This window comes from Pocillopora damicornis, chromosome 5, assembly GCF_964200805.1.
Source record: "Pocillopora damicornis chromosome 5, jaPocDami1.2, whole genome shotgun sequence".
NCBI classification, from domain to species: domain Eukaryota; kingdom Metazoa; phylum Cnidaria; class Anthozoa; order Scleractinia; family Pocilloporidae; genus Pocillopora; species Pocillopora damicornis.
The window spans coordinates 13,463,311-13,484,026 of NC_142674.1; the positions used below are offsets into that span (position 1 = coordinate 13,463,311).

A 20,716-nucleotide genomic window follows, 5' to 3' on the forward strand; every position below is an offset into this window, starting at 1 on the left:
TGAAGCTAAGCCAACTTCTCCGCAATGCGGCCATGATGACTACTTAGCGTTTTGGCATAGATGTGATCGTATTCTGTTATACAGGATCAGTGGTGCTGCGCTTTACATTTTTATTAAATTTTTTTTATTTGACATAGGACCCTTTCGGCGAAGATGGTTTTTCAGAACCTTTATCTCAACGTTCATTCTTTTTTCAGTTTTTTCGTGGATTTGAAATGTTGCTGGTGTTGCATAACCATTTTAGACACGTCAACCGTTGAGTGTTTTCGATGAGAATCATTAGCAGAGTACTTGTTATAATTCCTTAAGTTGTGTTCCTCGCCAGTTATTGCCTCCCTTTGCTCTTCTTCGAACTTGCTATTAGCTCTACGGCACAATTTCAACTTAAAACACAGAAAATCGTTTGTCCATAGGAAATCGAAGAAAGACAGGTCTTCCAGGTTACGATTACTTTACCGATACAAAGCTTCTGAGCATTAAACCATATTGTGCTTAGTCATTTTTTTTCTTATTTTTTGTGTTACAACTTCTTGAAATTCTTAAGAACACTTATATTTTCGCGCCGCTAAGTGAGCACCTAGCCTCGCTCCCACGCGAGAATTCGATGCAGGCACTTAACGATTCTGAAATGGGTTATTTGGTTTTCGCATGAGATCATAAATTATCAAACCTTGTGTCTGTGTTAATAACTCAGACCTCGATGGGTTTTCGTTTTCATGATCTGTTTTATCCTGCTCAAGCTCACCCAATGATTGCTTATTGAAAGACATGTAACATTGAGCCTCTGCTCGTAAGACAAAGGAAATGAACAACCAAAAACTGGAAGTCAAGACATGGTGGTGTTTATTGCAACGCTCAGTTTGCCTACCCGATTATTAATAACCATTAGCCTCCTTTTGGTGTTAAAATAGTCTTGGATATTAGTCCACGGACATGGTTTGTTCGAGAATAAACAAATTTCTGAAAGAAAAGCTCGAAAAATGTGAGCTTCGAAGAACAGGGACAAATGGATTATCATATATTTTTGGAGAAAAATGGAGGCGACTGAGTTTACCCGTTAAATAGTTTTGCTGAGCTTAACAGCATATAGGTGGTGCGTCCTCAATCGACCTCATCTCAAGGAGAAAACTGGCAGAATGCAGTCACAACGTCGCGATCCACACCGAGGTGACCACATCGTGAGACAAACTATTATATTCCCCTTTCAAGTGTTTTTTATCAAGACGAATAGCCTATTCTACGACATATTTGGTTTTGCTTTTCAAATTACTGTTGTTGCAGCTATGTTATCTTATAAAATTTAACCTACATTGTCTTCAGAAACTAGAAGGTTGCTGCTTACCCTTAGCCTTGCCTTTTTTTTTTTGTTTAAAAATGAATGAACTTTTAGCTAAGTTTAAGGGCTTGAAATCACTACATTTGTTAGGAAAAGGCAAAACATTTAAAAAAGGCCACTTGGGAATTAAAAGAGGGTTGATAAGGAAAAAGGAAGGGACAGGATACTACGTTCAGTAGAGTTTCCAGGAACTTCGATCAGCTTTCTTGACAGAAGGCAAAGGAAATAATAATAAAAAAAATGAAATCTAAGAACAACTTGATGAATTTAATTTTCTTGTTTTTATCCTCCCTATCAAGCAAGAGGAAATCAACTGAATTTTCTTTCGTTACGCCTCATTCTTAATCATTGTTCCTCTAAAAACCCTTTTTCATACTTCAATCATGTTTAATTTTACATGTGTTCCTGATGGCTACATGTGAACCAGTTGAAAAAACTAAACACAACTTGGAGTGGCGAATTAATGATACGACAGTTTCTTAATGCTGTTATTGTATCAGTGCACATTGAGACGACACACAAAAAGATCACAGTTTGAATTTAAAGTACTTACGGCCAGCTGATTCGTCCAGGTGAAACATGAAAGAAAACGAAAACTTATTGAAATGGTCTATTAGTATTATGACAATACTACTAAGCTCTGTAATTTTTTTTTCAGGAAAAATGTAAATGTCGTTTACCATGGGCGACGACAATTCATCTGTCAAAGAAGAATGTATTCGTGACGGAAATTTAGTATTATCTGCGTTGATACCGCTTGTATGTTAACTTTTTTGTGGTCAATTTAGATAGTCGATTGAGGCAATGTCGAGGGATGACTCTAGTTCTAAAATTATCATTTTCAAAGTAATTTATCAACGATTAACTGGCTCAATACATCACGTAACTTAATGCTAGCTCAGTTAACAAATTTCAGCTTAGTTCATTCGTTGTTAAAGTGATTGTGGTCATCACAACAATCGTTTCCATATCATCGAAGCTCTGTATCCAAAGAGGACGGATGTGAAATTCATTGCATGTAATGTGCGTCAAAGTTTATATTTATATTTCCCTGTTCTGGAAATATTATTGTAAATGTGGAGTTCTCGGTAAACAGTTTTTCTTTTTTTTTTTGTTTTGAAAGTATAACTTACTTTGACATTACTTTCGGAGTGGGATAGGCTCAGCCTCCAAAAAATGTAAAAAAAAAATACCATACTCACTGCATTGTTCGTCTGATCCATCTTTACAGTCCCTGATGATGTTGCAGCGTCTAGACGCATGGATACACTTTTCTTGATTTTCACAAGCAAACTGATCGGCTCTACAAGTTACTAGATGATCAAAAGAATCACACGAATCGTGACCAATCGTTGACACTAACTATACACTTTTTATACTATCACCTTGACTGTCGAGGTTGCGCTATATCTCACGCTCGTGCTGTAAGTATTGCGAACCTTGTTATGATAAGAAAGGGCAGTTCGCAGCTTACTTTTAAAATTTTTTTTTGTTTATTTACCTGTATATATATATATATATATATATATATATATATATATATATATATATTGTTACCAAAAGGACGTAAAGACAGCAGAGTGGCAATAATTCTTAATAAAGAAACCACAACTTTTAGTTTGCAAGACATGTTTCGACATTCTTATGTCATCTTCAGTTGTAAATGCGATTTTAACGGTTGTACATTTGAATTTATATGAAATTACGTTACAAATTACGTATTGTTTACGTACGATTTGAATATTAAATACGAAAAAACGTGACAAAGCACGTGCTAGATGGGGAAAGAAGGAGAAAAGAAAAATAATGATAATCATAAGAAAAATTATTATGATAACAGAATCAAAAGGAAAGAGACAGCTCTAGAAGGAGCTTCTTTTGAAGCATCTAGAGCTGTCTCTTTCCTTTTGATTCTGTTATCATAATAATTTTTCTTATGATTATCATTATTTTTCTTTTCTCCTTCTTTCCCCATCTAGTACGTGCTTTGTCACGTTTTTTCGTATTTAATATTCAAATCGTACGTAAACAATACGTAATTTGTAACGTAATTTCATATAAATTCAAATGTACAACCGTTAAAATCGCATTTACAACTGAAGATGACATAAGAAGGTCGAAACATGTCTTGCAAACTAAAAGTTGTGGTTTCTTTATTAAGAATTATATATATATATATATATATATATATACATTTTTTTAAATTAACACTGTGCAGTAACATTTCATCAGAGATCGCGTTTGATAACTTTTCATTACATTCACATCAACTACCCTACTGATTGAGAGATAGTTTTCCATGGTTTTCTTTCTTTTCTCTCGAAGGCACCAACGAAGACTTGGAGTGGGCTTTGCTGGATATATTTACTTCATACATCGTACTCTGAGTTTGCTTTATTGCAAAAGGTTTTTCCCTTTATGTACAGACCTACATGCATTTTTTTATGACATTCTTTTATAAAGCTATCCCCCGTAGTGAGCTGTTATGTTTGTTTTCTGTCCATTTGCCAATAACGCGCGTGAGACTTAGCTTTTATATTTATTTGATGCCTAAGCCAAACAGAATATCACCGTCAGGCTGTTTTCTTGAAAAACTTGTGTCCTTGCGAACGGTTAAAGTAGTAATTTATTATACAAAATAACAAGTAAACATACTCGCAGACGTGCATGGAACAGCTACCAGTGTGAGCAATAGAACAGCCTGAGGATTCATGACAATCTTCATGGAAATAAAAACTAAAAAAAAAAAGGCAATTAAAAAGAAAAGATTGTAGCGCGTCAAATCGTTCTTTTTTTTTTAGGTAAGGAATAATTAAGTAATTCGCCGACCGTTATGTTACCAAATCAATCATCCCTACCGATAACAGAAAAAACAAATGTAAAACAAATTTCTTGAAATTATAAAATTCAAGGGGTAACTTGAATTTTTTTTAATAAGGAGATAATGTTCTTTCCTTGAGAAATCAAATCTTCAACGAATAGTTACAGAGGAAACACGTATTTAAATTTAGGCCCTGTCCACACGTATCCGGATAAATTTGAAAACGGATAAATATTTATACGGCTACGGGTTCCGTCCACACGTAAACGGCGTTTTCACACACCGAAAACGGATAAATTTCGAAACGCTCACCAGAATGGATAAATTTGAAAACGCTGGCTAAGCGTCTCCGTGTGGACGCCTTATCCGGATAAATTTGAAAACGATTTGAGAACGATGACGTAACAATTCAAACCTAGTCCAAAGCGTGCTCTCGGCCGATCGACCATTAATGAAAACATGGCGAATAAACAAGCTCTAGTTTCGATACTAATGAGTCTGAAAGTGCACTGTTTTCCTTGTAGTGATTTTGCGACTCGTTTGTAACCTAAGACCGAATTCGACTTCGATGCGCGTGCGTGGCGGCCATGCTGTCACGGATTTCTGGCCATGCGAACACTTTTGATAAGTTTGAGAAGCCCAAGATCACAGCCAAGAGGATTCAGGCTCAGGATACGCGAGACTGCGGGCACATGTTTTGCTCCAAAGAGCATGCTCAGTAGGCGACGTCATCGTTTTCAAATCGTTTTTGCGTTAACGTGTGGACACCAAAAACGATTCACAAATGGCAACGTGTGGACGCGAATAAATTTGAAACCGGATAAATATTTATCCGTTTTCAAATTTATCCGGATACGTGTGGACGGGGCCTTAGATAACTGTGGCCGACAGAAATGCTCTGAAACTGACCACATTCGCATTTATATTTAAATAAAACGAAAGTTGTTCCGTTTTCAAAATCCATCCAATCTCCCTTCCCTCCCCTCTCGCCCCCGTAGTTAGAAAAGGGAGATTCTGACGCATTTGAAAACAACCTTGATTTAAATAAACTGTTTAATCGTTTGTCTCACAATGTAGTCACTTGAGATGTAGATGGCGACGTCTCGGCTGCTCACTGCTAGTCTTCATCAGACGATTGGGTCGACTGCTTAGGCAATAGCATTTGTATCATGGCGATAGAAACGTCGCCATCTACATCTCAAGTGACTACTGACTCCATCGTTAAACAGTCTATTATTACTTGCCACCACGATGAGCAATAACCTCTTTTACCAGATATTGACCTGAAGTATGGGCGCACAGCCCGGTTTTGGCGGTTATTGCAAACCTCTACGTGTAGATATTTGAAGAACAAGCAATAGAATCCACAACATAGAAACCCAAGACCTGGAAATGCTACGTTGATGACAGCGTCACCATCCTGGATCGCAGTTATGTCGACTGTCTATTACAGCATCTCAACAGTCAGCAACCTACCATCCGATTCACCATGGAAACTGAGAAAGACAACAAGATCGTCTTTCTCCACTTGTCAGTTACGAGGGAACCATACAGACGCCTGACCACCAGTGTCTACAGAAAACCAACTCACACAAATCAGTACTCAGCGCATGATTCACACCACCCTCAATAAGTAAGGCGCAGTATTGTTAAGTGTTTGTATGACCGGGTGAAGCGTCTCGCGAAAAAAACATCAGTCATCAAGGAAAAGAGACATTTGTCATCAGTTCTTGTTTCTAACGGTTTTTACTCCTCCTTTGTAGAGAAGGTTACGAAAACAAGAAACTCCTCCCCAAGCCGAGGGCCTGTGACGCAGTTCAAGTCCACAGCGTTCTTGCTCTACGCAGAAGGTGTATCAGAGCCTCTTCGCCGTTGCCTACAACAACAAGGCATCTGCGCAGTCTTCAAGTCCGAGACGCCACTAACATTTAGTACGACCAAAGGACAGTGTCAATCCAGCTGGATAGAGCAGCGTGATTTAAACGATTCCTGTGAATGCGGCAAAATCTACATTGGTGAAATAAGAAGACCTGTATGCAATAGAGGCTGAAAGAACACGAGAGGGATATACGTTTAGCCTGTACCCGGACCTCCGCCGTTTCTGCGCGCGCCAACAACTTGGAACGAAGTAAAGGTTATTGATCGAGAATCACTCTGGTACACCAGAAGAGTCAAGGAAGCTATTGGCATAAGACTTCTCTCTGATATCATCAACAGGGATAATGAAATCGAAATTTGTGAAGTTTGGATACCAATGACCAAGAAACACAACGGGAGACCGGTACGACAGCAGACCGCCGGGGGAACAACTTGGGGTCGGACCTCATAATCATCACCGTCTCTGTGCTCTAAAAGAGGATCAGCATCTCCAAACTCATCCATTTTAAAATAAAATATCTATTATTTTAAAACGAAAGTCAGTGAAAAAAAACCAACCCAAATTTTGAAAAAAAAAAAAGACGTCAAACACCCTAAAGGCTGACCGCGCAATTCACAGCGTAACATTTAACACTAATAGGGCATCCTCAGCTGAAGTCCTTAGAGTCCCAATTCCAAAGCATAAAAACAGAGATGTCCTTCACTTATCTTTGACTCGGCAGTTAGTGGTCACGCAAACAGTTATATCGTGAACAATGTTTCAAGAGCTCTTGTTGACAGATTGACTGTGAAATTCGCAGAAATAATCGCACAGGACAATGATGTTTATGATCTATGCAAGCTCCATGAGGACCTCTCCTTGACTGACGATGAGAGGGCGAGCATGTTCAGAGAAGTTATTCAGTCTGTTGATCTTTGAAAGATCAGATGCAATGCTGAAGATAAGGAGAAATCAGGAGTTGACAATGAGAATAAGCTCAATCGTTTATCAGAACAAGTATAGGATTCCATCATGAGATTCTGAAGGATCATGGATTCTTCCCAGGAGCTCTTTCTGATGAGTTTCCTTTCGAGCTCAGGCTTGCACCTGCCAGCAATGTTCTAATAGGATCTGACAAGACGCAGCTAGCCTACAAACTGAATAAAATTAGCTTGAGTATGAAGTCATTCGCAGTCAAGAACTCGCTGATGAGGCCTCGTCTAACCACAAAAATCGGAAAGAGATTCATGTGTGAGCATGTCACTCAAGACAATCTCTGTAGATAAGGGATTAGACACAATCATCAATGAGGGCATCAATGTTCCAAGGAAGTCAATGAAGGGACTGCGATGCCGCTGAAAAGAGAGGCAGTGAGAGGGGATTCAATCCTGACATCACTGAAGTGAAGGTGATTGTCGATTGAATCCCAAATAAGGTTAACAGCCAAGGAATGGAGGGAATATGTGAGAAGAGGTCTTCAGAAGATTTGGTAAGGAAAATAGCGCGATAAATGCAACAATCTTTTACGCTGGAACCCTAACCCGACACCCCGATGGCGTGACATGAGGATCATTCGAGATTATAATATTCGCATCCTCTTCAGAACCACGAGTGAGACATTGTGAATTATTATTCACCAGTGAACAATTCAAGTTTCCTTGAATCGAGGTTGTCTCCAAAATGTGCAAGGGCTGTTTTTTTAAATCAAAGTTGATTGACTTGAAATCAAGGTTAAATTTCTTGAGTTGCCTTAAAGAGCAAGGTTTTTTTCAAAGTCCGTTTGAATCCCTCTTTTCTGACTACCCTCCCCCCTCCCCCTCCTCCCCGACCCTCATTTAGTCGAGATTTTATGTAGGCAGAACCCGCATGTAAGCACCAAGGAAGCTATTAAATTTTTTTGGGTGTGTCTAAGATATATTCTCGGACCACACCTAATAACACGAAATGGGTACTGAATCAGAAGTTTATCCTCTCCCACTCCCATATATTCGAAACCACTTTGCTCCATAACCCAATGTAATGTGATTTAATTTTCTTGCTACAAATTTAAAGGAAAAAGAACCAAAAAACACATTTCGAACATTCGAAAAATTTTTGGAAACTTTATCAATTTAATGTGTGATCTGCTTAATACGAATTTCTCTCTCTCTCTTTCATTTTCTAGTACGCTGGGTTATTAATTTGTCACTAATTTATGACCACCTACGGTGATATTGTGGCGCTTCTGATAAACTTGTAGGTGGCGATGAAAAAGGAGCACCTCACCTTTCTTGCACCTTGGCAGTGACTCAAAACGCTGGCACAATCTGCAAGAATAAAAACATTGTCAACGATGAAAACGGAGCGTTTTTCAAACGGAACTGGAACACTTAGGGATAGGAATTCAATCAGTCACACTTTGATTAGTTGTGTTACTTGCTCGTCAACTAGAATTTTATAACCAATTTGTTCGGTGTAAAAATAAAAAATCATATCGAAAATAACAGGGACATTTATAATGAAACTTTATAAAGCACCGTTGAACATCAATGTAAAAGTTCGACGCGTTTCAAATGAATATTTACCTCTGATGCTACATATTTCTTAAAATAAATCCTCCGTTACTGTTCTGTTGAGATAGAAAAGACAATGATGATCGTGAGAATTTATATAATTATAATGATGGAGATATTGATAATAATGAAAAAATATCATTTATGAGGATGATATAAATAGTAATGATTCATAGACATATAAATAATCATGTAGCTTTAATTTTTTCCTAGCTCGACAAGCAATCTTCAAATTAGCATATTATTCTTTCTGTTCATCACAATTTAAACTTATGACTTCATTATTATTTTAAAAAAGCCAATCAAGTAATACATCTTTAGTGCGTGCAACCATCTGGTAACAAATACCATGATTAGCTTACTGACGTCACTGGACTGTTTTTTCAGCAGTTATCAGCAATTGAGAAGCGTTCATTTATTTCTAGCGACCAAAAACATATAAAATTAAAAAGCCTTCCAAAACAAAGTGGAGATTCGCCTGATATAAAACCTCGTTCTGTGATGACACAAACAATGAAAAGGATGAAGATGACGAATATTTTGCATAAGATGTATTTCAGAACCAATAACTATATTCTTGGAATGTTTATGACTTCACTTCGAAGCGAGCCAATAAGAGGACAAAAATTGTCCCATGGCAACCATCTGCTGTAGAATTTGTGTTAACTAAAAGTAGTTTATTTAAACAGTTTTTCCCTTCGAAACAGTTTTAAACTAGACATAGTTTGAAGCTACGCTGGTTTTCAGATTTAATGAATGTAACCGAAGAAGTTACAATTCATAGACCCAACGTTTCGACACTCCTGTCTAGTGCCTTCATCAGGGGTGATCTAAACGCTGCAACAAGAGGTCCTTTTATATGATCACTTATTAGCGACCTTTTTTCTGACGAGGTGTAAATAGGCGTCAGGAAGCAAACCGCCATCGTCACGATTTAAAGGAGCGTGGGCGGAGTTAATGTGCCAAGCCTCCAAACAAAGGCGCTGGTGGTTGTAACGAGAGCACACTCGGAGATCACGTGCACCTCAGGTGACACATGATACAGCGGTCGATGTTATCTAATCGAAAAGGTTTTAGATCACATATATCTACATGAGAGCGCACTTAGTTTACAAATAAAGACTGTTCGTTACCTAGAGATACGTGTGTTTATGCTAGAACGAAACATGGTACCAGGAGTGTAGCCTCTTCGACACGATGACTACTACACCACCTCAAGATTCAGCGAGTGTTCAAGCGCCGACGCCATGCTATGGAATACAAAGCAATTTACCAATTCCGTCGCGATTGAATTTGGCAGGAAATACTTCAGAAAACTGGAAGAAGTGGAAGCAAGTGTGGGATTCGTTCGAAATCGCCTCACGTCTCAACCAGCAAGAAGATAAATACCGTGTAGCTACTTTCATTACCTGCATTGGAACCGAAGCCCTCGAAGTCTACAATGGTCTTCCGTTCGAAAATGAAGAAGACAAGAACGTAATGAATACAGTTCTGGAGTTGATGGAGAGGCATTGCATTGGCCAAACAAATGTCATTTACGAGCGATACTGCTTCAATAATAGAAAACAAGAAAGCGGCGAATCATTTGACACGTATCTCACAGCGCTCAAAACTCTCGCGAAAACGTGCATTTTTGGTCCGCTCACCGACGAATTAATTCGTGATAGGATCGTCTGTGGAATTTGTGACACGGGAACTAGGAAGAAATTACTACAAGAGCCCAAATTAAATCTTCAGAAGTGTATCGATGTATGTCGATCAGCCGAAACAACTGCATCGCAAATGAAAGTCATGAGTGGAAGAGAAGAAGTCAACGCACTCAACCACAAAGAGAAAAAAGACGGCAAAGATGCCAGTCCTAAGTTAGTTAATAGAATAAATGGCGTCGGTTCGTTGTTCTTTCGTGACAGGATCCTTAGGTTTGGCGAAAATATGCCTCAAAGTCTGAAAAGGTTTTTGAGCAACTTTAACGTTGTGGCTATTCAAAATTCTCTTGATGGGTTCAGTAACACCCTGTATGTAAGGAATAACAGCAAAACCAGTCGCTGGTTCCCTTTCATCAAGAGCGTTACTATTTGTAACTGGTTTTTGGCAGTTACGGAGAAAAGTTTTTGTATAGCCATTTGCCTTTAGGACATTGGAAACATATTTCCATTATTCTATTCCTTGCAATGACTGTGACAACGAATACATTGGACAGACCAAACGCCAGTTTGGTACACGGTTAAAAGAGCACCAAAAAGCGGTTTTTCTTTGCAAAAAGGAAAATTCAGCTTTATCGGAGCATACTTGCCTAACCAACCATACAATTGGGTGGGATAATTCTAAAATTATCACCACTAATCGGCGTTACCACCAGCGCCTTTGTTTGGAGGCTTGGCACATTAACTCCGCCCACGCTCCTTTAAATCGTGACGATGGCGGTTTGCTTCCTGACGCCTATTTACACCTCGTCAGAAAAAAGGTCGCTAATAAGTGATCATATAAAAGGACCTCTTGTTGCAGCGTTTAGATCACCCCTGATGAAGGCACTAGACAGGAGTGTCGAAACGTTGGGTCTATGAATTGTAACTTCTTCGGTTACATTCATTAAATCTGCAAACCAGTGTAGCTTCAAACTATGTCTGATTGTCCACCTGGTTGCCGTGTGAACTTTAATATAGTTTTAAACTAATTGTAAATAAATTTCAGTTCACTGCCAAAGCTATTGCCTAGAATGAAAAGTAGTTTATTCAAACAGTTTTTCCCTTCCGAACAGTTTTTAGTTCATTGTAAATTAATTTCAACTCACCGCCAAAGCTAATGAAAACTTATTTTTTGTTTTAATCATTACCTTTGAGCGGCACCGCTCTACCCTAAGATCTCCCTTATTTTTAATGCGCAAAATAAAACTACCGTTGAACGTATTTGCCGTAATCGTGCCAACAAAAACATTTCTTTAGGCATTATCATTATTTCAAATAAGCCAATCAAGTAAGAGATTATTAACGCTTGCAACCATCTGGTGACGAGTAGCACAATTATTTTACATGTACTAGCGTCATTAGACTGTTGAAACCGATAGCGGTAGAAATTGGTCCTGTTAGAAACTCTGGAGATTCTAGTATCACAACCAGTTTAATATTTCATTTATCTTTTTTCTGTCGAGTTTTGCTACTTGCAGAAGAAAACAAATAATATGGTAATGATGCCTTTTTCAACTTTTCCTTCCGTTGAAAAATTGATCATTGCGAAACGAAGTGGTTATTTGCTAGATATAAAACCTCGTTACGTGATAACACAAACAATAAAAAGGAATAGGACATGGATTTTGCATAAGAATACATTTTAGAATACAATAACTATTTTCTTTAAATTTTTTCGACTTCACTTTGAAGCGAGCCAGTAAGATGACATCAAAATTGTCCCATTGCAACCATCTGGTGTAGAATTAAGTGAGTGTTAACTAAAAATAGTTTATTTAAACAGTTTTTCCTTTTTAAACAGTTCTGAGTTAATTGTAAATTAATTTCAACTCACTGTCAAAGCTAATGAAAACTTATTTTGCTTTTATTTGCCATAATCGTACCAAAACAAACATGTCTTTGGGCATCATCATTATATCAAATGAGGCAATCAAGTAAGAGATCGTTACCGCTTGCAAACATCCGGTCACAAATAACATAATTGTTTTACTAGCGTCACTGGACTGTTGTAACCAATAGCTGTCAAAACTGGTGCTTTAGAAACTCTGGAGATTTAGCAAATTTACGAACGATTCATATTTAGTTTATCTTTTGTCTTTCGAGTTTTGCTTCTCGCATTTTTTTTTTCGCGTACCTGTTTTCATTTCGTGTTTTGTTTTGTTTTTTTCTCAGTTATTAGCAACTGAGAAGCGTTTAGCTATTTTTAACGATCAACAACGGATAAAATTAAAAACCCTACAATGCAATTAACCTAAGTGTATCATGATAAATTCAATCGGCAGAATAAAATGATAATAATGATCGTTAGCGAAAATTGATTATACACAGCGCATCACCAACAACTTGACAATTGAATTAAACAACTAATAGGCCAAGAATGAAACATTTTTTAATGATCCGAAGGATACCAGAAGAAAACAAGTGATATCATAATAATACTATTCTCAACTTTTTCCTTCTGTTAAAAAATTGGTTATTCCCAGAAAGTGGAGAGGCGCTAAATATAAAACCTCGTTACGTGATAACACAAACAATAAAAAGGAAGAGGATGACATGGATTTTGCATAAGAATGCATTTTAGAATCCAATTACTATATTCTTTAAATGTTTATGACTTCACTTTGAAGCGAGCCAATACGAGGACATCAAAATTGTCCCATTGCAACCATCTGGTGTAGAATTAAGTACGTGTTAACTAAAAATAGTTTATTTAAACAGTTTTTCTCTTCTAAACAGTTTTGAGTTCATTGTAAATTAATTTCAACTCACTGCCAAAGCTAATGAAAAGCTGAATTTTTTTGTTTTAATCATTATGTTTTAGTGACACCGCTGAATCCTAAGATCTCCTTTGCTTTTTATGCGCAAATAAAAACTACTGTTAAATAAATTTGCCATAATCGTGCCGAAAAGAAACATGTCTTCGGGCATCATCATTATTTCAAATGAGCCAATCAAATAAGAGATCATTAACGCTGGCAACCATCGGGTAACGAATAACGTAATTATTTTACTAGCGTCACTGGACTGTTGTAAACGAGAGCTGTCGAAATTGATGCTTTTACTAATTCGGAGATTTAGCATTACGAATAGTTCAATATTTAGTTTATCTTTTTTCTGCCGAGTTTTCCCTCTTGCTCAATTCTTTTCGCGCCTGTTTTTATTTCGTGTTTTGTTTTGATTCGTTTTGGTTTTTTTTTTCAGCAGTGACGAATGACACGAGTAGCGTCATCAGACTGTATAACCGATTGCTGTCAAAGTTGGTCCTTTTAAAAACTCTGGAGATTTGAATATAACAAAGAGTTTAAAATTTGGTTTTTCTCTGTTCTGGAGAAATTTGCTTCTCGCTTTTTTTACGTACCTATTTTATTTCGTGTTCTTTTGTTTAGTTTCGTTTATTTTAATAGTTATTTACAATTGAGAAGTGCTGAGCTATTTTCAGCGACCGACGGCAAATCTCATTAAAAACGCCTACAATGCGATTGACTAAAGTGCATCATGGTAGACTCAATCGGCAGAATCGAAATAAAATGGGTGAAGATTGTCAACGACAATTGGCAGCGAATCATCAACAATTTAACAATTGAATTAAACAAATAATAGACCTTCTCGCCTCTCGCTTTTTTTTTTTTTTTTTGTACCTGTTTTTATTTCGTGTTCTTTTGTCTTCTTTCGTTCTTAGCAGTTACTGACAATTGAGAAGCGTTCAGCCGATTTCAACGACCGGCAGCAAATATTTTTAAAAACGCCAACAGTGCAACTGAATAAAGTGCATCATGGTAAACTCAATCGACGGCATCGAAATAAAATGAGTGAAGATCGTCAACGAAAATTGACAGCAAATCATCAACAATTTAGCAATTGAATCAAACAACTAATAGGCCTAGAATGAAACTCTTTTAGTGATCCGAACAATACCAGAAGAAAACAGCTAATGATGATAATGTCTTTCTCACCTTTTTCCTTCTGTTGAAAATTTGATTACTTCCAAAGTAAATGGAGAGTTGCTAGACATAAAGCCACGATCCACGATGACAAAATCTATAAAAAGGAAGAATATGACGAATATTTTGCATGAGGATGTATTTCAGAATCCAATAACTATTATCTTTATATGTTTATGACCTCACTTTGAAGCGAGCCAATAAGAGGACATTAAAATTGTCCCATTGCAACCATCTGGTGTAGAATTAAGTGCGTGTTAACTAAAAACAGTTTATTTAAACAGTTTTTCCCTTCTAAACAGTTCTGAGTTTATTGTAAATTTATTTCAGTTCACTGCCAAAGCCAATGAAAAACTGAATTTTTTGTTTCAATCATTATGTTTTAGTGACACCACTGAATCTTAAAATCTCCTTTGTTTTTAATGCGCAAATTAATACTACTGTTGAATAATTTGCCATAATCGTGACGACAAACAACGTCTTTGGACTTCATCATTATATTATATGAGCCAGTCAAGTAAGAGATCGTTAACGCTTGCAAGTAATTATTTTACTAGCGTCACTGGACTGTTGCAAATGAGATCTGTCGAAATTGGTGCTTTTACTAACTTCGGAGATTTAGCATAACGAACATTTCAATATTTAGTTTATCTTTTTTCTTCCGAGTTTCCCTTATCGCTCTATTTTTTTCGTACTTGCTTTCTTTTCGTGTTTCGTTTTGATTTGTTTTGGTTTTTTTTTTCAGCAGTGACGAATGACATGACTAGCGTCATCAGACTGTGTAACTGATTGCTGTCAAAATTGGTCCTTTTAAAAACTCTGGAGAATTTAGTATAACGAAGGGTTTAAAATTTGGTTTTTCTCTCTTCTGTCTAGTTCTGCTTCTCGCCTTTTTTTTCTCCGCACCTGTTTTTATTTCGTGTTTATTTCGTGGTAACGAATGACATAACTATTTTACCAGCGTCATCGATCTGTATAACCGAGTGCTGTCAAAAATTGGTCCTTAACCTCTGCAGAATTTAGTATTACGAACAGTTTAAAATTTGGTTTTTCTCTGTTTTGTTTAGTTTTGCTTCTCGTTTTTTTTTTTCGTACCTGTTTTTATTTCATGTTCTTTTTTTTTGTTTGGTTTTTTTAAATAGTTATTTACAATCGAGAAGCGTTGAGCTATTTTCAGCGACCGACAACAAATATCACTAAAAAAGCCTTCAATGCAACTGAATAAAGTGCATCGGCAGAATCGAAATAAAATGAGTGAAGATCGTCAACGAAAATTTAAAGCGAATCATCAACATTTTAACAACTGAATTAAACATTAAGTAGGCCTAGAGTGAAAAGTAGTTTATTTAAACAGTTTTTCCCTTCTGAACAGTTTTGAGTTCATGGTAAATTAACTTCAACTCACTGCCAAAGCTAATGGTAAACTTATCTTTTGTTTTAATCATTACCTTTTAGTGACACCGCTGAATCCTAAGATCTCCTTTCTTTTAAATGCGAAAATTAAAAACTACTTTTGAATTTATTTTCCATAATCGTGCATAATAAAAGCATCTCTTTGGGCATTATTATTATTTCAAATGAGTCAGTCAAGTAAGAGATCGTTAACGCTTGCCACCATCTGGTGACGAATAACATAACTTTATTACCGATTGCGATAAAATTAGTCCTTTTAAAAACTCCGGAGATTTATTTAGAAGTTTAAAATTTGGTTTTTCTCTGTTCTATAGAGCTTTGCTTCTCGTTTTTTTTTTCGTACCTGTATTTATTTCATGTTCTTTTGATTTGGTTTATTTTTTTGCAGTTATTGGCAATTGAGAAGCGTTTACCTATTTTCAAATATCATTAAAAACGCCTACAATGCGATTGACTAAAGAGCATCATGGTAAACTAAATGGGCAGAATCGAAATGAAATGGGTGAAGATCGTGAACGAAAACTGATTGCGAATCATCAACAATTTAACAAGTGAATTAAACAAATAATAGGCTTTCTCACTTCTCGCTTTTTTTCGCACCTGTTTTTATTTCGTGTTCTTTTGTTTTGTTTCGTTTTTAGTAGCTCCTGGCAATTGAGAAGCGTTTAGCCGATTTCAGCGACCGGCTGAAAAACTACGGAGATTTTAGTATTACGAACAGTTTAAAATTTGGTTTCTCTCTGTTCTGTCGAGTTTTGCTTCTCGCTTTTTTTTTTCGTATGTGTTTTTATTTCATGTTCTTTTAAATTGGTTTGTTTTTTTGCAGTTATTGGTAATTGAGAAGCGTTTAGCTTATTTCAGCGACCGGCAGCAAATATTGTTAAAAACGCCTAGAATGCAACTGAATAAAGTGCATCATGGTAAACTCAATCGGCAGAATCAAAATAAAATGGGTGAAGATCGTCAACGAAAATTGAAAGTGAATCGTCAACATTTTAACAACTGAATTAAACATTTAGTAGGCCTAGAGTGAAAAGTAGTTTATTTAAACAGTTTTTCCTTTCTGAGTAGTTTTGAGTTTATTGTAAATTAATTTCAACTCACTGCCAAAGCTCATGAAAAACTTATCTTTTGTTTTAATCGTTACCTTTTAGTGACACCGCTGAATCCTAAGGTTTTCTTTTCTTTTTAACGCGAAAATTAAAAAAACTACTTTTGAATTTATTTGCCATAATCGTGCCAAAAAAAAACATCTCTTTGGGCATTATTATTATTTCAAATGAGTCAGTCAAGTAAGAGATCGTTAACGCTTGCCACCATCTGGTGACGAATAACGTAACTCCACTACCGATTGCTGTTAAAATTGGTCCTTTTAAAAACTTCGGAGACTTTCGTATTACGAACAGTTTAAAATTTGGTTTTTCTCTGTTCTGTCGAGTTTTGCTTCTCGCTCTTTTTTTTTTCGTACCTGTTTTTACTTCGTGTTCTTTTGTTTGTTTCGTTTTTTTTTAACAGATATTTGCAATTGAGAAGCGTTGAGCTATTTTCAGCGACCCACAGCAAATATCATTAAAAAAGCCTTCAATGCAACTGAATAAAGTGCATCGGTAGAATCGAAATAAAATGGGTGAAGATCGTCAGCGAAAATTGACAGCAAATTATCAACATTTTAACAACTTGAGTTAAACATTTAGTAGGCTTTGATTGGAAAGTAGTTTATTTAAACAGTTTTTCCCTTCTGAATAGTTTTGAGTTCATTGTAATTAATTTCAACTCACTGCCAAAGCTAATGGTAAACTTATCTTTTGTTTTAATCATTGCCTTTTAGTGACGACACTGCATCCAAAGATCTCCCTTCTTTTAAATGCGAAAATTAAAAACTTCTTTTAAATTTATTTTCCATAATCGTGCCAAAAAAAAACCTCTCTTTGGCCATCATTATTATTCCAAATGAGTCAGTAAAGTAAGAGATCGTTACCACTTGCAACCATCTGGTTACGAATAACGTACCTCTTTTACCGATTGCTGTAAAAATTGGTCCTTTTAAAAACTCCGGAGATTTTAGTATTACGAACAGTTATAAAAATTTGCTTTTTCTCTGTTCTGTCGGGTTTTGCTTCTCGCTTTTTTTTTTTTCGTACCTGTTTTTATTTCGTACCTGTTTTTATTTCGTGTTCTTTTAATCTTTTTTTTTTGTAGTTATTGGCAATTGAGAAGCGTTTACCTGTTTTCAACGACCGACAGCATATATCATTAAAAACGCCACAATGCGATTGACTAAAGAGCATCATGGTAAACTAAATCGGCAGAATCAAAATAAAATGGGTGAAGATCGTCAACGAAAATTGATTGCGAATCATCAACAATTTAACAAGTAAATTAAACAAATAATAGGCTTTGTCACTTCTCTCTTTTTTTCGTACCTGTTTTTATTTCGTGTTCTTTTGTTTTGTTTCGTTTTTAGTAGCTACTGGCAATTGAGAAGCGTTTAGCCGATTTCAGCGACTGGCTGAAAAACTGCGGAGATTTTAGTATTACGAACAGTTTAAAATTTGGTTTTTCTCTCTTCTGTCCAGTTTAACTTCTCGCTTTTTTTCCGTATCTGTTTTTATTTCGTATTCTTTTAATTTGGTTTGTTTTTTTGCAGTTATTGGCAATTGAGAAGCGTTTAGCCGATTTCAGCGACCGGCAGCAAATATTGTTAAAAACGCCTAGAATGCAACTGAATAAAGTGCATCATGGTAAACTCAATCGGTAGAATCGAAATAAAATGGGTGAAGATCGTCAACGAAAATTGACAGCGAATCATCAACAATTTAACGATTGAATTAAACAACTAACAGGCCTAGAATGAAACTCGTTCTAGTGATCCGAAGAAGACCAGAAGAAAACAACTAATGATGATAATGTCTTTCTCACCTTTTTCCTTCTGTTGAAAAATTGATAATTTCCAAAGCAAATGGAGAGTCGCTAGATAAAAAACCACGTTAAAAACTCTGGAGATTTGAATATTACAAAGAGTTTTTCTCCGTTCTGTCGAGTTCGGCTTCTCGCCTATTTGTTTTTTTTTTCGTACCTGTTTTTATTTCGTGTTTATTTCTTGGTGACGAATGACATAACTATTTTACCAGCGTGCCAAAAAATATCTCTTTGGGCATTATTATTATTTCAAATGAGTCAGTCAAGTAAGAGATCGTTACTACTTGCAACCATCTGGTGACGAATAAGGAAACTTTATTACCGATTGCTATAAAAATTGGTCCTTTTAAAAACTCCGGAGATTTTAGTATTACAAACAGTTATAAAAATTTGGTTTTTCTCTGTTCTGTCGGGTTTTGCTTCTCGCTTTTTTTTGTACTTGCTTTTATTTCATGTTCTTTTGATTTGGTTTGTTTTTTGCCGTTATTGGCAATTGAGAAGTGTTTACCTATTTCCAGCGACCGACGGCAAATCTCATCAAAAACGCCTACAATGCGATTGACTAAAGGGCATCATGGTAAACTAAATGGGCAGAATCGAAATAAAATGAGTGAAGATCGTCAACGAAAATTGATGTCGAATCGTCAACAATTTAACAAGTGAATTAAACAAATAATAGGCTTTCTCACTTATCGCTTTTTTCGTACCTGTTTTTTATTTCGTGTTCTTTTGTTTTTGTTACGTTTTTAGTAGCTACTGGCAATTGAGAGGCGTTTAGCCGATTTCAGCGACCGGCTGAAAAACTACGGAGATTTTAGTATTACGAACAGTTTAAAATTTGGTTTTTTCTCTTCTGTCGAGTTTTGCTTCTCGCTTTTTTTTTCCGTATCTGTTTTAATTTCGTGTTCTTTTAATTTGGTTTGTTTTTTTGCAGTTATTGGCAATTGAGAAGCGTTTAGCCGATTTCAGCGACCGGCAGCAAATATTGTTAAAAACGCCTACAATGTAACTGAATAAAGTGTATCATGGTAAACTCAATCGGCAGAATCGAAGTAAAATGGGTGAAGATCCTTAACGAAAATTGACAGCGTATCATCAACGATTTAACAATTAAATCAAACAACTAATAAGCCTAGAAACTCGTTTTAGTGATCCGAAGAAGACCAGAAGAAAACAACTAATGATGATAATGTCTTTCTCACCTTTTTCCTTCTGTTGAAAAATTGATAATTTCCAAAGTAAATGGAGAGTCGCTAGATATAAAGCCACAATCTGCGATGACACAAAATAAAATAAAATTTGGTTTTTCTTTGTTCTGTCGAGTTCGGCTTCTCGCCTATTTGTTTTTTTTCGTACCTGTTTTTATTTCGTGGTGACGAATGACATAACTATTTTACCAGCGTCATCGATCTGTATAACCGATTGCTGTCAAAAATTGGTCCTTTTAAAAGCATCTTAGAGAATTTAGTATCATGAACAATTTAAGATTTGGTTTTTCTCTGTTCTGTCTAGTTTTGCTTCCTGCTCTTTTATTTCGTACCTGTTTTTATTTCGTGTTCTTTTGGTTTGTTTCGTTTTTTTTAACAGTTACTTACAATTGAGAAGCGTTGAGCTTTTTTCAGCGACCGACAGCAAATATCATTAAAAAAGCCTATAATGCAACTGAATAAAGTGCATCGGCAGAATCGAAATAAAATGAGTGAAGATCGTCAACGAAAATTTAAAGCGAATCATCAACATTTTAACAACTGAATTAAACATTTAGTAGGCCTAGAGTGAAAAGTAATTTATTTAAATAGTTTTTCCCTTCTGAACAGTTTTGAGTCCCTTGTAAATTAACTTCAACTCACTGCCAAAGCTAATGGAAAACTTATCTTTTGTTTTAATCATTACCTTTTAGTGACACCGCTGAATCCTAAGATCTCCTTTCTTTTAAATGCGAAAATTAAAAACTACTTTTGAATTTATTTGCCATAATCGTGCCAAAAAATATCTCTTTGGGCATTATTATTATTTCAAATGAGTCAGTCAAGTAAGAGATCGTTACTACTTGCAACCATCTGGTGACGAATAAGGAAACTTTATTACCGATTGCTATAAAAATTGGTCCTTTTAAAAACTCCGGAGATTTTAGTATTACAAACAATTTTTAATTGGGTTTTCCTCCGTTCTATAGAGTTTTTCTTCTCGT

At 36.1% G+C, this 20,716-nt stretch overlaps 1 long non-coding RNA gene across 1 annotated transcript; it reads right to left on the minus strand.

The window, feature by feature from the left end:
- Positions 1 to 820: 820 nt before the first annotated feature.
- LOC149045418 (uncharacterized) lies at positions 821 to 19,931 on the minus strand. Its single transcript, XR_016186476.1, has 8 exons — positions 19,923 to 19,931; positions 19,728 to 19,881; positions 14,206 to 14,290; positions 8,580 to 8,623; positions 8,281 to 8,321; positions 3,992 to 4,072; positions 2,539 to 2,649; positions 821 to 1,895 (listed from the first exon to the last, which is right to left on the minus strand). It is a non-coding gene; the product is annotated as an uncharacterized LOC149045418 (long non-coding RNA).
- Between the last annotated feature and the right edge of the window lie 785 nt (positions 19,932 to 20,716).